Source organism: Rhinolophus hipposideros, assembly GCF_964194185.1.
Source record: "Rhinolophus hipposideros genome assembly, chromosome: 5".
Lineage (NCBI taxonomy): Eukaryota > Metazoa > Chordata > Mammalia > Chiroptera > Rhinolophidae > Rhinolophus > Rhinolophus hipposideros.
Window position 1 is genome coordinate 85268613 of NC_138051.1, and position 14031 is coordinate 85282643.

Here is a 14031-nt window from a genome sequence, read left to right on the forward strand (position 1 = left end):
TCATGTTTCCTTCTGTGACAATTTTTCAGACTTGCCTGGATTTTGATAACTTTGATAGTTTTGAGGAGAACTGGTCAGATATTTTGTAGAATTTTCCTCAACTGGAATTTGTCTAATGTTTTTCTCACATTTAGACTGGGGTTATGTTTTTTTAGAAGGAAGACCATAGAAATTAAGTGCCATTCTCATCACCTCACATCAAGAATACACATTATCAACATAACTTATCACTGCTGATGTTACCTGAATCACATGGCTGAGATAGTGTTTGTTAGCTTTTCTGTACTGCAAAGTTACTTTTCCCCTTTTCCTACTGCACTCTTTGAAAGGAAGTCACCATGTGCAGCCAGTGCTTAAGGGGTGGGAGTTACGCTCACCCTCAGTGAGGGGTGTTGTATGCAATTTTTGTGTGTCGGCTCATTGAATTTTCAAGATAAATATATGAGGGAGGTGATATTTTCCCACGTTATAGATGAAGAAACTGAGGTATAGACAAGTTTATATAAAGAAAAAGTGCCCACAATTACATGTCTAAAAGTCATTGATCTCCAGTTTGAACTTGGGCCACATGATTCTGAGTCCTGAGCTCAAAGTCAAATGTGTCTGTGATGGCGTCAGACAAGTGAAGTGTAAGTGTGACCTGAACATTAATGCCCAATACCATGTAGAAGAAATAGTATATTTGCACTGTGTATTCCAAAAAGGCAAAACTGAGACTAATAGGTTTTACCCAGCGATGCATTTTGACCCAAAATAAAGAGACGATCTTCTGGAAAATGTTGAACAATAAAATTAGAGTTAATAAAGCTACCTGAGACAAGCAACATTTGGATGAAAGGGTTATTTCAGAAAGGATAAAGTAATAAGAATGCAAACATAGATCAGAATAATTCTCCCATTGTTATGTGTTTTAATACAATGATCGCAATATTGTATGCATGTCTCATACAATAATCACAACAATGCTTACAAGGTAGCTAATATTACAATCTCATTTTACAAACATAAAATTGAGGTAGAGAGAGTCTAACTCATTCATTTGTCCAAGTCTACACACCTAGTAAGCGGCAAACTCAGCATTCAAACCCAAGTAGTCTCACTTTGTTGTTCTTGGTTTTTCCACTACAGGCTGCTTTCTGCATGGAACGTGACATACCTCGCTCAGAAGCACTTCCCAACCACGAGGTGCTGCAGTGTCTTCTGTTTTCTTAACTTTTAACTAGAGAAAGTCTTTCCCCTTATTGTTATAAAGTATATAACTTTTTATCAATGCATGTTACTTGTTATTTGAATTACAATTTCCTTGTATAAATGTAAAGGCACACCAACCCCTTCAGTCTTATTTCAGGAAGTAAATCATGAGATCAGGGACGAAAGAAGGTCATCAGCTTAGAAAGTGAATATATATCCCTAAAAAAAAGAAAGAAAGAAAGAAAATGTTAAGTGTACATTTTTATAATACCCAATAATTTTTTTTAATGTAATAACAGTTGTGTTCCTGGAGATTAAAAGTCCTTATTTTCTTACTTGTGTTTCTGTAAAAGATGTCGTAAGACTCATTCATTAATTTAACACAATAATTCTTTTGATCAAACACAGAGACAAGGGATAACAAGCAGTTGGGGTTTCCTTCCAGCTCCTTGGAGCTGAGGGTTTAAGGAGATGTCAACAAAAAGTTAAAGAATATCTCAGTTCATAAGCTGAGTCTACGTAACACAATAAAGTTCCAGTGTTGGCTGGAGGAAAAGGAGGGAGAGCAGCAGGCTGAGAGCTCAACGAGGCCCTCAAAAAAGCACCGCCTTCTCCTAATCAATGTCACTATTACACTCAGTTAAAAGGGTGAGGAATCTGAGTTTAAGGCAAAAAATAAAAAAGAAGAAAGAAGTTATTCTTTGAACAAGTCATCACTGAATTGTCGCCTCAGCAACGTAACAAGTGGAGAAACGCAAACCTGTGGTTCACCTTTTAGATTTCCATGCTGGAACATTAGTTCAAATATATAGAATTGATCTGAGTGATGCCTGGAAACAGGAGGCCTCCAGGAAGTGCCAGTAATGAAAGGGTTTCGTCTCTCCCTCCCCACCTCCAGCCCCCCCCCCCACACACACACACAGAGCAGGGCTGCTGACAAAGTAGAATCCATTGGGTTTCTCCTGATTGACATATGTGGTTAATTGTGTGTCACATTGTGTTCATGTTACCTCTGTTCTGAAGTATACAAGAGATCACCCCTGACAAGTGACATCTCAGAGCCAGCACAAATAAAGCATTTCACTGATCTGACAATGGCTGTAGGCAGAACCCACAGCTCAACCATTGCAAATCCTAAGAGAACTGTAATCTTTTTCCCTATCCCTTCCTTTTCTGACACAATTTGAGCACATGGCCATTTACACTGATTCAGTGGCCACTAAGAGCGTGTTGCTTTATCTACAGCAAAATTGCAAGTCTCCACCCCTTTCTCACCCCACCATACCCCTACCTGTGTCTTCCCTTCATTAAAAGTTGGCTTTTCAAGAAGAACTGCTAGAAGCACTTTCCCAAGGCTGTTGAATGGAGGCACACATAAGGTATCAACAGTCTTTTTAAGGGCATCAAACACTAGTGGGTTGGAAAGTGGGGAGGAGGGGGTAGTGGGGGAAAAGGAAGGAGCAGAGATTTAATGTCCATTAAATAGTGCAAGCCAGCCATTACCCATCATGCTTTGTGACTCCCCCAAGCAGAGCTTGTCACTTTAATCATGTGTGTTACCAAGTCAATTTTATTTTAATCATCTGTTTTTAAATAGACTTCCAACACCAGATTTTGTGCTTTCTGAAAGGTAGATCCTCACTATTTATTACTGGAGCCATACAAAGCAGAACAAAGAGAAGTTTTTAACTGAAAATTTGATGGAAGGATATGTAAGTGATGACAAAGTCAGTGTTGGGAAGAGTTTGTAGCTTTTTTTCACCTCCATCAATCAGAGGCTCAAACATTTTAATCTTGGGACCTTCTTACACTCTTAAAAAGTATTAAAATATTAACAATTCCAAGAGTTTTTTGTTACATAGATTATGTCTATTATTTTTGCCATATTAAAATGAATAACATATTTTAAAATTATTTATTAATTCATTTAAAAAAGTAATACACCCATTATGTGGTAAGATACATGCCATATTCTTATTTAAAAAGTCTATAATACCTACAGGAAAAGTAATTTATGGGAAGATTGTGGTGTTATGTTTACATTCTCATATTGACTTCTGCAAACACTGTGTTGCAATATCACATGTAATGTGTAGCCGCTGGAATACTCCACAGTACACTTTTAAGGGAATGATAGTGAATAAGGCAAACGAGGTTTTAACACTGAAATAGTTTTATGGTATCATGGAACACGTGAAAGGGTCTCAAGACCCTCAGGTGTCCTGGAACTATACTTTGTGAAAGTCTGGTAAATGTACTGAAATTCTACTTAATGCTTCAAGGACTACTACTTTCCAAAGATATACTGCTTGGAAGAAGATAGCTGGCTATGTGACATTGATCCTGAAGGACCAATTGGTAAATTGTAAATTTTTGCAAAGGGGAGCTTTCTCATTTAACTCTTCCACACACCTTCTCCATTTCTGCAAATCTTATGCTTCAAAATCATTTTGCCTCAGAACAATATCTGGCCATCTTCAAGCCCCTCACCCAATGGCTTCCCAATCAGTACCTCCTTTATGCCCAGGAAATGTCACTTATAGCATATTGTCTCTCCAGCAAACCTGGCTTATCCTAAAATTTCAGATAAATGAAAATTTGTTCCTTTTATACAAAGCTTTGGAGAAAACAGAAAAGATACAACGCTTATTTGAAGACTAAGTATAAACAAGGATTAAAACAAAAAATTACCTGGAAGCCTACAGATTGCAGCTGTCAATGTTGGCTCCTTGATACCGTCTAAATCTACTTCCAATTAAATAAGAATGTGATTTCCAGTACCCTTAATAGCAGACTCATATGGCCTCTTACAGCCAAGTAATACTTAAAAGGGAAAGAACAAATCAGAAACTCCCACCCAAGGACAAGGAAACTAACCCTATCAAATTGACTATCAATAATTAAGGCCTTTGATGCCTCAAATAATTTAGATAATAACATTGCTTTGAAGTAAATAAATATCACATTAGGATTTGTGACAGTTACAGGTGTTTGGCAAGGTTGGCCTATAATCACAGAGAAAATGAGTGCATTTTATTCAGCATAATTAGAAAAAGAAATGAAGTTTATATGCAAATTGTAAACCACTTTAGTCAAAGATAACCAGTCAGACTGCTTTTGGTAATTTAAACTTTCATTTAGATGAGAATTTGCAAGGTATCTATTTTCAATGCAATTGGAGTACAGCTGGTTGCACTTTCTCAATCATCTGAGAGAAAAATTTAAATGTCCCTGATAACCCTCCAGTCTTGTTTTGGTGCTGACAGCACAACATACGCATTTTTAAAACTTGACTTCTCTCACTTTTGTCTGTACAGGATGTCAGTTCCAGAAGGTTACATGGGATTTTTCAGTACCCAGCATCAACCCAAAAGAAACTAGGGGTGGGGTGGCGGGCAGGAGAGGGAGCCAAAATCGTGACAATTAAGAAGTTTGTTTGAATGCATGTAAAATTTAAGTGTGTTAAGAACAAATTGGAAATGTAAACATTGTTGCTGTTTTTCTTTTTCCTCAGATAGAACTGCATGCCTCTGAATTTCTCCTCTTTCTCTTAATCTGCCATATTGTAATATTTACTTACTTGATTACCTTCTTCTTAGACTATAAACTGCTTAAAGCCAGGGATGTTGAGTTAGTCACCTCAGTTTTGCCTGAGTAGCCTGGACCAGTATCTGACCTAAATAATTTCTTGTTCAATATTTGTAAAGTGATAGAAAATAGAAAGTTCTTGTACTGTTGCTACAATGGGAAGAGATGGACAAAATATAACCCAATGACATTACCATCAAGCTCATTTAAATTATTTCTCTGTTGTTTTAAACTTAAAAGTATCCAAAAAAGTGAAGATCAAAGTAGAGATTGTTTCCAATCGTTAATAAAGGAACTGGAACTGGAGAGTTTCAGACCCATTGCACCAAAACAACACTGCCTTCAGAAATTTTATTGACAAAAGTGTCTTTTTAGGTTAAACACCTAAACATCTTAGAGCCCATTCATTATTGGAATGTATTTAATTTTGTCAAGAGGTGAGACTTTCTTATAACATGGATACAGTGGTTCTTGCTTATTCTCATCCCTTCATCAAATCATCCTCATGCTAAGCAAAGCACCTACCACTCCAGCTAAGACTGCTGTTTAACCCACTAATTGTTACTAGAAGTAGCCATTCTCTTCTCTCTAGTCAAGACTATTTTTCTATTCAAGACTATTGCAAGTAAGATAAATCACATTCTCAAATGAATTGCTCAGTGATACTCAACTGGCTTTAACAAAAACCATGCTGTTAAATAAAATCCAACAGCTGCAAAGTTTCTGGTATATACTGACAATTATAATCATCAGAAATTAAATGATGAGATATAAGGAACACAAAAATAATACTATCCTTCATTTTTTGCTGTTACATTTTGCAATGTGGAAACTGAGATTCACCATTAGAATGATTCCTTTGTATTAATGTTTTTCTTTTATCTGCATTCACTTTGTCCTTTGGCTGCAAAATCAACACCTGGGTAGGAGAGCTGGAGTCCTTAATTCAAGGTGAATGGGTTTCTGAGCTGCACTCTCTTCTGTAGAATAACTGGAAAACCTGGGTTAGTCAGAGAACTGTGTCAGGCAGACAGGTGTGTGGAGCGGCATGAGGGACAGGTGCATCGGGACATTCAGAGTTTGGTTAAGGATGGCTCTACTTGGAAATCACTCTAGAAATGGCTGCCCTAAGGGAAACAGTGTTCGGTAAAATCCCTTCAAAGTAGGAAGTGTGTCCTGTAGAATCATTATTTCATGTTTTAATTCAACTTCACTGTGGTTTTACTCCGCTAAGTGTCTCCTTGTAACGAAAACTGCTGACCTTAACTTTCTGCCCAGAATTTCTTTTTATGACAAATACTAACACATTGCCTTCATAGCCTCTTTGGTTTGTTATTTTCCAACCAATTATGCCAAATCCAGAATCTCTCATAATTAATTTTTAGCACATTTTTCTCACCCAATAACCTTGTTTATTAAATTATACTTACATCCTGAGTTGTAGTTTTTGCATAATTAATATAAGCAAATATCAAAAGTAGAATAATTAAAGGATTATTTATAATACAGAAAGAAAGTGATTCAGCAACTTTGAAGAATTTGTTATTACACGTTATTTGCAAATTAACTCCTTGTTCAGGCCTCCCGAGGAACATCTACGCTGTCAGGGTGTTTGTTTTAGAAGCCAAGTATGATTGGGTGTTTAATACATTTGGCTTTCATAATTTTTTAAACTGTCCCTAAGTCTTTAGAATTACCCTGTTTTTGCCAATATTTCTCATTAAAATAACCCGGTGGAAACGTCACCGTAATCATAAGCTACCAAGCATCTATGTTTCAAAGATGTAGGAGGAGATAATTTAAGGAGCTTAATGAAAATAATAGCTGAGTTTTATAGAATGCTTAGTATGTGTCTGGCTCTACATAAAACATTTAATTTTATCTACCAAATGTTAATCGGACAACAACTCCAAGAATAGATAATATTACAGTATCAATTTACCTCTGAGGAAATAGATAGTGAGGGAAGCCAGCTTGACCAAGAACACATGGTTATTTATTCATGCACCCTGTCCTTGACCCAGTCTGTCAAATAACATATTTTAAGTTCTTACTCACCACTCTGCCCTATACATCATACTCAGTATTAAGAAGATATTGTTTTATGCCTGCTTGGGATATTAGTTTTGACCTTATATTTGGCAGAAAAAATGTTAAATTAATATCTTGAGAAAGTTCGTTATAAACATGAGCTGATATTGCGAACTTTGAACTCACCTGTTTCTTTCACACCATGATTTGGTTTCAGAAAATGGTACCAGTGAATATTTGCTGGGAAAATGTGTACATCAAAGGAGATGAACTCAACTTTAGGAAGGCATTTTGCTTATTTTGGATTTAAAATCCTTATAATGGATTTTTAAGGAGATCATCCCTCTGGTTCTAGTTATATTTTCCCTCCCCGGATCATAACTATAAAACATGAAATAAGAGAAAGAGGCAGGGCAGTAGATCATGCAGTGATGTCAAATCAAAGTATCCTCCTAATACCTGATGACATCAACAGAAACATTATTTTTAATGTTAAACAAATTACCTTCAACAATCAAAGAAAAGAGTACAGCCACACAGCCACACCCTCTAACACTACATAAGAGGTGTGCCAATTAAGTTCTCCAACTTATTGCAACAATGTTGCTAACCTTTTTTGACATCAGAGGGATTATTCATTATGAATTTTTATCAACTGGACAAAGAGTTAACCAACTTTACTATTTGGAAGTACTAAAAAGGTTGTGTGAAAAAGTTAGATGACCTGAGCTTCTTGCATCACGACAATGCACCAGCTCACATGACACTGTCTGTGAAGGAGTTTTTAGCCAGTAAACAAATAACTATATTGGAACACCTTCCCTACTCACCTGATCTGGCCCCAATGACTTTTTTCTTTACCCAAAGATATAGGACATATTGAAAGTAAGACATTTTGATGACACTCAGGACATCAAGGGTAATATGATAACAGCTCTGATGTCCATTCCAGAAAAAGTGTTCCCAAATTGCGCTGGCATCAGTGCATAGCTTCCCAAGGGGAGTACTTAGAAGGTGACTGTAGTAATATTCAGCAGTGAGGTATATAGCATTTTTTCTAGGATGAGTTCGCAAACTTAATTGCCTGTCCTTGTATATATGGCGAGAGAGACAGAAACAGGTGACAGAGATGGAGACCGATTTGGGACTTTGGCATGGAATTTAAGCACATTGCCTTGACCCATAGTCATGGCAGCTGCTAAGAATTCTTACAAAATCTATCAAGTTAAGAAAACAAACAGAGCTGATTTTCTCTGTTTTCCTCCTCTGTTCTCCTGGGGGACCCAAGCAGGGCACAGAGGCCTGATGCATAGGGTGGCCCTGCAGGTTGACAGAAGCTGGAGGTTGGGTCAGGGAAGACTTCCTGAAGGAGCAGCCTTGGGATCCTACAAGACCCCGTAGGTGTCCTGAAAGGTCATGTGTACCTGCGTTTGATTGCAGGGCACAGGATGACGGGAAGTCCTATGTGAAGTGCCAGATAATTGGCAAGAACCACATGGCAATGACCACCCACCTCAAGGTTTTCATACTGGAAGTAGCAGGCAGGCTAATGGAATGCTGGCCCTACATCATGATGCCCAATGTATCTATGGATAAAGCAGTCCCACTGGAGAGCATCCTGGGTATAGTGGGAAAACATGTATGTATTTCTAGTAGTTTTGAAGTGGGGGATACTATGTGACTGTCTTGATGGGAGAGAAGACTCTAGATCTGAACTGGGAAAAATGACCTAAAGCTTTAGCTCAGGATAATCAGAATTTACCCTCCCCCAGCTGATGAGAACCCTGGTATAGGAACTTTGTAAAACCTCACAAGGGATAGGAGAGGCCAAAAGTTGTAAAATATTTTATACAACTTTATTGTATATATAACTTTATTTGATATCTCCTCCTCCTGAATGTCATTAGATTACTTCAATGATGTCAAAATATGAAATACTCAGAAAGAAAACAACAGGTTCCCTTTCTGATATTCAGAAAGAGAGATAAAGGTAAATCAAACACACTATATCAAAATGAACAGAAGATCTGGACAAAGACATACAAAATGAAGTAAGATAGAAAAAGAATCACACAGTAACAATGGAAATGTATGGCATCAAAAAAATTTAAAAAGCTGAAAAAAATAATCCCATAGACAACAAAAGGAGGAAAAATAACATGATAATTTATATGAACAATGCAATCTGAAAGAAAACATAATGCAACAATCAAGGTGAAAATTTCCAAGGAGTAATTTACGCTGTAGAAAAACTTAATAAAAACATATATGCAATAAATACATAATTAAAGAAGACGATATAACAACAAAATGAAATTGTAATGGACTGAATTGTGGCTCCCAAAGATATGTTCACCCAGATCCTCAGAAACGTGGCCTTATCTGGAATAAGGGTCTTTGCAGAAATAATGAAGATACGAATCTCAGACAAGGTAACTCTTGATTAGGGTGAACCCTAATCAAATGACAAGTATCTTTCTAAGAGACCAAAAAGAAGACACAGAGACACAGAGAAGAAGCAGAAGTAGGGAAACAGGAGGGAAGGCTGTGTGAAGAGAAAGGCAGAGGTTGAATGTATGAAACTACAAGCCCAGGGATACTAAGATGCCAGTAGCCCGCAGAAGCTAGGAGAGAGGCATGGAATAGATTCTCTCTGAGCCTCCAGAAAGAATCAACCTTGCCAACAACTTGACTTCAGACTTCGGGCTTCTGGAACTGTGAGAGAATACATTTCTGTTATTTTAAGCTAAGTTTGTAGTGATTTGTTACAGCAGACCTAGGAAATTAAAACATAGAAGATGAAAAGTGAAGTTGTATCATTAAGAAAGCAACTCAGTGCTCGCTTCGGCAGCACATATACTAAAAAAAAAGAAAGCAACTCAAAGATGAAACAAGATTATTATAGACCTAAAAATTCAATTAGAAGAATGAGAATAGATAAACTGAACATCGAATTAATGACAGAACATGCAGCACATTCTCCTAGTTTTGCCCAAATGCTTCTTTCTATACCTTTTTTATTGAAAAGGAAAACCTCTTGAAAGACATTTCTTGGTGTTCCTTGCAACTAGATGTAAGGAAGAATGTTACTTCAATTCTGGTTATGGGGTGTCAATGAAAGTACTTGTGTACTTTCTGAAATGTCTCTGAAGCAAGAATGCATGTCCTAATCTTTTCATTTGCCTGCTGGTTGACATGAAAGGGTTATGGATAGAAACAGAGTTGTCATCACCTAGAGATAGTCCATCTTCTGGCTAGCAGAGCAACAATGTAAAAGCCAAAGAGGTCTCTGACAGTGCAAGACTTCCATATAAGCCCGGAGTGGTTTATGCCAGGCTTGTTGTGTGAGAACAAAATTAACTGCTATCTTGTTTAAACCACTTACATATTTGAGCCTTTGTTACAGAAGCCAGAACTTTTATTTTAAGTAATGTATCCAATTATGTGTAAAGATACATCTGAAATTATATTCAAAAGTATCTGTTTAACTTTCTTTAATTTAAAGCTTTGCTATACTCCTTTGGATGTGAAACAAAGGGTCACATGAGTAGCTGAGACCAAATTTACGTGAACACAGCAATTGACAACTGCACCCTAACATTTCTGTGGCCAACATAAATGAGAGATGCTACTGATTGTAAGACAGCCAATTTTCAGAGATGTTAGAATGTGGCAAATAACATGCATCTTAAAAATTAGCAAAATGAGCTTGCATGTATTTTTAGGTAAGACAATGGGGTGTTCAGTGACCAACATGGATAAATGTTTTGTGTGGATGTGTGAACACTGCTTGGAGTTGAAAAAGCACAATTCCCAGAGCAGATAAAGCTGGGGTCGGGACATACAAAGAGGAAGTAGCACGTACAGCCATGGCAGAGCTAAAGAAATCCTGTTAAAATGGATATGTGTACAAATTTTAAAATTCCTAATGACTTTTTAAAATCAGTTTCTCACACCTTAATCAAATAGAACTTGCCCAATATGAAACTGGGTTCTGAAAGACTCATTATAAACTAAACACCTTCAGTTAATAACTGAATATCAAATGACCTAGATTTATACAACAGTACCCTTTAATTACAAGTTATATGCTTTCATCTTAGTTCTCAGGGAGAGAAATAAAGGATTGTATTTTTTCAAAATACCCTCCGGTTCACAGAGTGCAGAAAAAAAGAGTATTTCCCTCTATTGTCTCACTAAACCAACTATGAGTCATTTTGAATTTCATTTAAATCTTCCAGTGAAGATACTTCTTATACAAAACCTCCTCCAGAAAACAACAAAATAAATACCTGCAAACAAACTAAAAGAAACAGAAAAAGCATGTTTCCTCCAGTTATGAGCATATTTAAGATTCGTACTTCCCATAATCGTTACCAAACAGACTGCTCTCTGCACTGGTGACTGGGGAGTAGATTTCATTACTAGACCCAAGGTCACAGGTGGTTTTGCACTGAAGCATAATTAAATTGTGCAGCAGGAATTAAAATGGTTTAGCAAATAATGTCTCTTTATTCAGGCTGAACAGGACAGATAGAATGCAGTGCCATGTTCAGGCTACCACCAGGTGGCCCTTGGGCCCAGGGAGATTCATCCGGAGAGCAATCACTAGATGATCCCTGACTATGAATACTTAGTTGAAATTATGCCTCACTCACCCTGGGATTGGAAAAGCAATCACTCATAATTAACAGGTCACTTTTTTTTTTACTTTGGTAGGACTATTTATGCAGGGCACGAAGAGGAAAGAATGAGAGAAAACCCCTCTTGTTCAGGGAAAATCTGATATGTGTGCTTGGGGTGAACATGATGATCAAAAACTGCATTTGATCTTAGTCAAAAGGCCGAGAAGCAATCCAAAGCTATTAAAGAGAAAAAGGAATGTATTAAGAATGAAGAGGTCGGTCTAATTGTATACTTCCACGTGTGCATTTTGGGGGCATAAAAAGTACCACTGCTGGGACATAGATAGCAGAGTACTGAGAGACCCTTTCCTCACATTGAGATAAATCAGTCGTCTGCAGCAAGGTTTTGAGGACAGACCCAAATAGGGACATCTGATACTGACTTCATGACCTGTTCCTCAAAGAAATAATGATTTTTTTTTCTTTTAGGAAGTCGAAATATAGACAGAATCCTATGCCCTCAGGTTGTAAAAATAACCTATAACTATATCTCCAGTTCAGTCATGATGTGTCATTTTAACCATCACCCACATTATCCCAGTCAGATCCTTGTCCCATCAAGGAATTTAAATCTCCAAAGTTTCCACCTGAAGTAGTACTCTTTTTTTTTTTTTGGACAATGCTATCAGGATATATTATGCAATATTGACTTCTAATAAATATTGACATGCATTGTGTATACATGTGGTGTGTGTGTGGGCTTATGTGTGCGTGTGTGTGTGTGTGCATGTGTGTGCAGCACTAGTACTATAAAAGCCAAATAAACCCATGACCAAGGGGGAGAGATCAGTTGTTGACTTACTACATAGGAAAATATAACAAATTTTTACGAGTGTACCAGACATATTTGAATGTGAGGACATCCATGATTATTCATCAAGTGGGCCTTTTAAAGGAGTCAGGCCACCAATTGGATTAATCAGATTGTCAAATTCAAAACTTTTTAGAAGACATAAAATTATACCATAGCTTTACTGCTATTCAGAAGCAAAGCTGAAAATAGCTAGTTATTATTATTATTATTTTTTTTTACTTAATATATGTTGTTCTGGTATGGTTGAAAGAAGATGTAAGTACACACCCACATATTTAATGTTATTTCATTGCCGTGCTCCTAATTCAAACATCTTATTTCAGGTCCTCATCCAGCAGGGAAGGTATGTTTTAAACAACACAATCAGAACATCCTTCCCAAGAGTTCAACTCAGGCTGCTGCAGCCTATATAAGTCAGGATTCCATATAAATCAGCCGAAGCTACTTCCCAGTTTGCCTTTGACAGTCTTACTTCATATCTGCTGTCCCAGTTTCCAGTCCAGTTTAGCATTTACCGCTGGCATTTTTTCTTTCCATTTTAAATATGATTCAAATCCCTCTCTTCCAGAAGACTATCCCAAATGGGAATTGTTTGGGCTAGTCTTCTGGACCCTGCGCACTAGCCCTTCCATCCTTGAACTTGTGCTGTTCTCCTTTGGTTGTACATCCACCCCAGTCATATACGTTTATATGTCCACACGTACAAACGTACCCTCCTGTCATGAAGGAACTCAGCTCTCTCTCCCCACATAAGAATGCAGGATATGGTGAGGCCAAAAAGGAACACCAACAGAGCCATGGATAGGGGGTTCATGCCACTATGCTCTCGCTGGCAGCTGGGTTAGAGACACGGGAAGCAGGAGCCACATGATGCGCAATCCACCATCTGCCTGTCTGCCAACCAACACACCTGCTTACTGCAATCCGACATCCACTTCTCTACCAAATAACCAATCCCCTAGCATAGCCATGACAGTTGTATTAGTGGCTAATGCCTAACCGGTAACAGCTGATAGACACCCACCCACAGCGGATGGCCATCTGATTAGAGCTGATGGTCGTCTAATAACCGAGCCAGCACCTTTCCACGTGAGCACCTTTCCACATGAGGCCAGCACCTTTCCACGGCTCTCTGAGACTCTGTCCCTACACCTCCACTTTGAGGGACAAAATGCATGACATTTGTTAATTAAATCAAGTTTCGTCCACAGTGTAGAATGTAATGAAGTCACTGACCACTGCTGCAAAAAATAAGATTGCAGCAGCTACGTTTTAAAAAGTGGTCAGATTTAACTTGTGTTACTATAAAAGACACATTTAAAACTTATTCTGTTAAACATGGTATTTCATCCAGATCAACTGCTTGTGTGTGATGAAGGTAACTGAATAAAAAACATACATAAGCATGGTGACCCACACTTTCTCTCATTACTGCCCATGATCAACCAAAGTTTAGAAATGAAATCAACCAAACTGTCCTTCAGTGGTACTGCATATCATTTAAAATGACCTTTCTTAATTATAATGATATATTGTTCAAGATAAATTGGAAATCTTTAATTAAAATAATCAACTAATGGAGTTTAAAAACTTCAGATTTTCAGGCTTTTAGTAAGTTGAAATTATTGAAAAAGGATACAAGCAGGAAGTCATTGAGTCACAAAGCAAGTGAATATATAAATAAATTAAATTAAGATTATTTATGGTGTATGAATTTTCATA

The 14031-nt window shown here is 37.4% G+C and overlaps 1 protein-coding gene across 1 annotated transcript in view; it reads right to left on the reverse strand.

Moving 5' to 3' along the window:
• The window catches only part of LOC308497808 (uncharacterized protein), a 301285-nt gene that overhangs the window by 25277 nt on the left and 261977 nt on the right, over positions 1-14031 (reverse strand). Inside the window, exon 4 of the mRNA XM_081048914.1 lies at positions 1330-1410. The gene's annotated coding sequence lies outside the window, so the exon portion shown is untranslated. The remainder of the gene's footprint in view (positions 1-1329; positions 1411-14031) is intronic.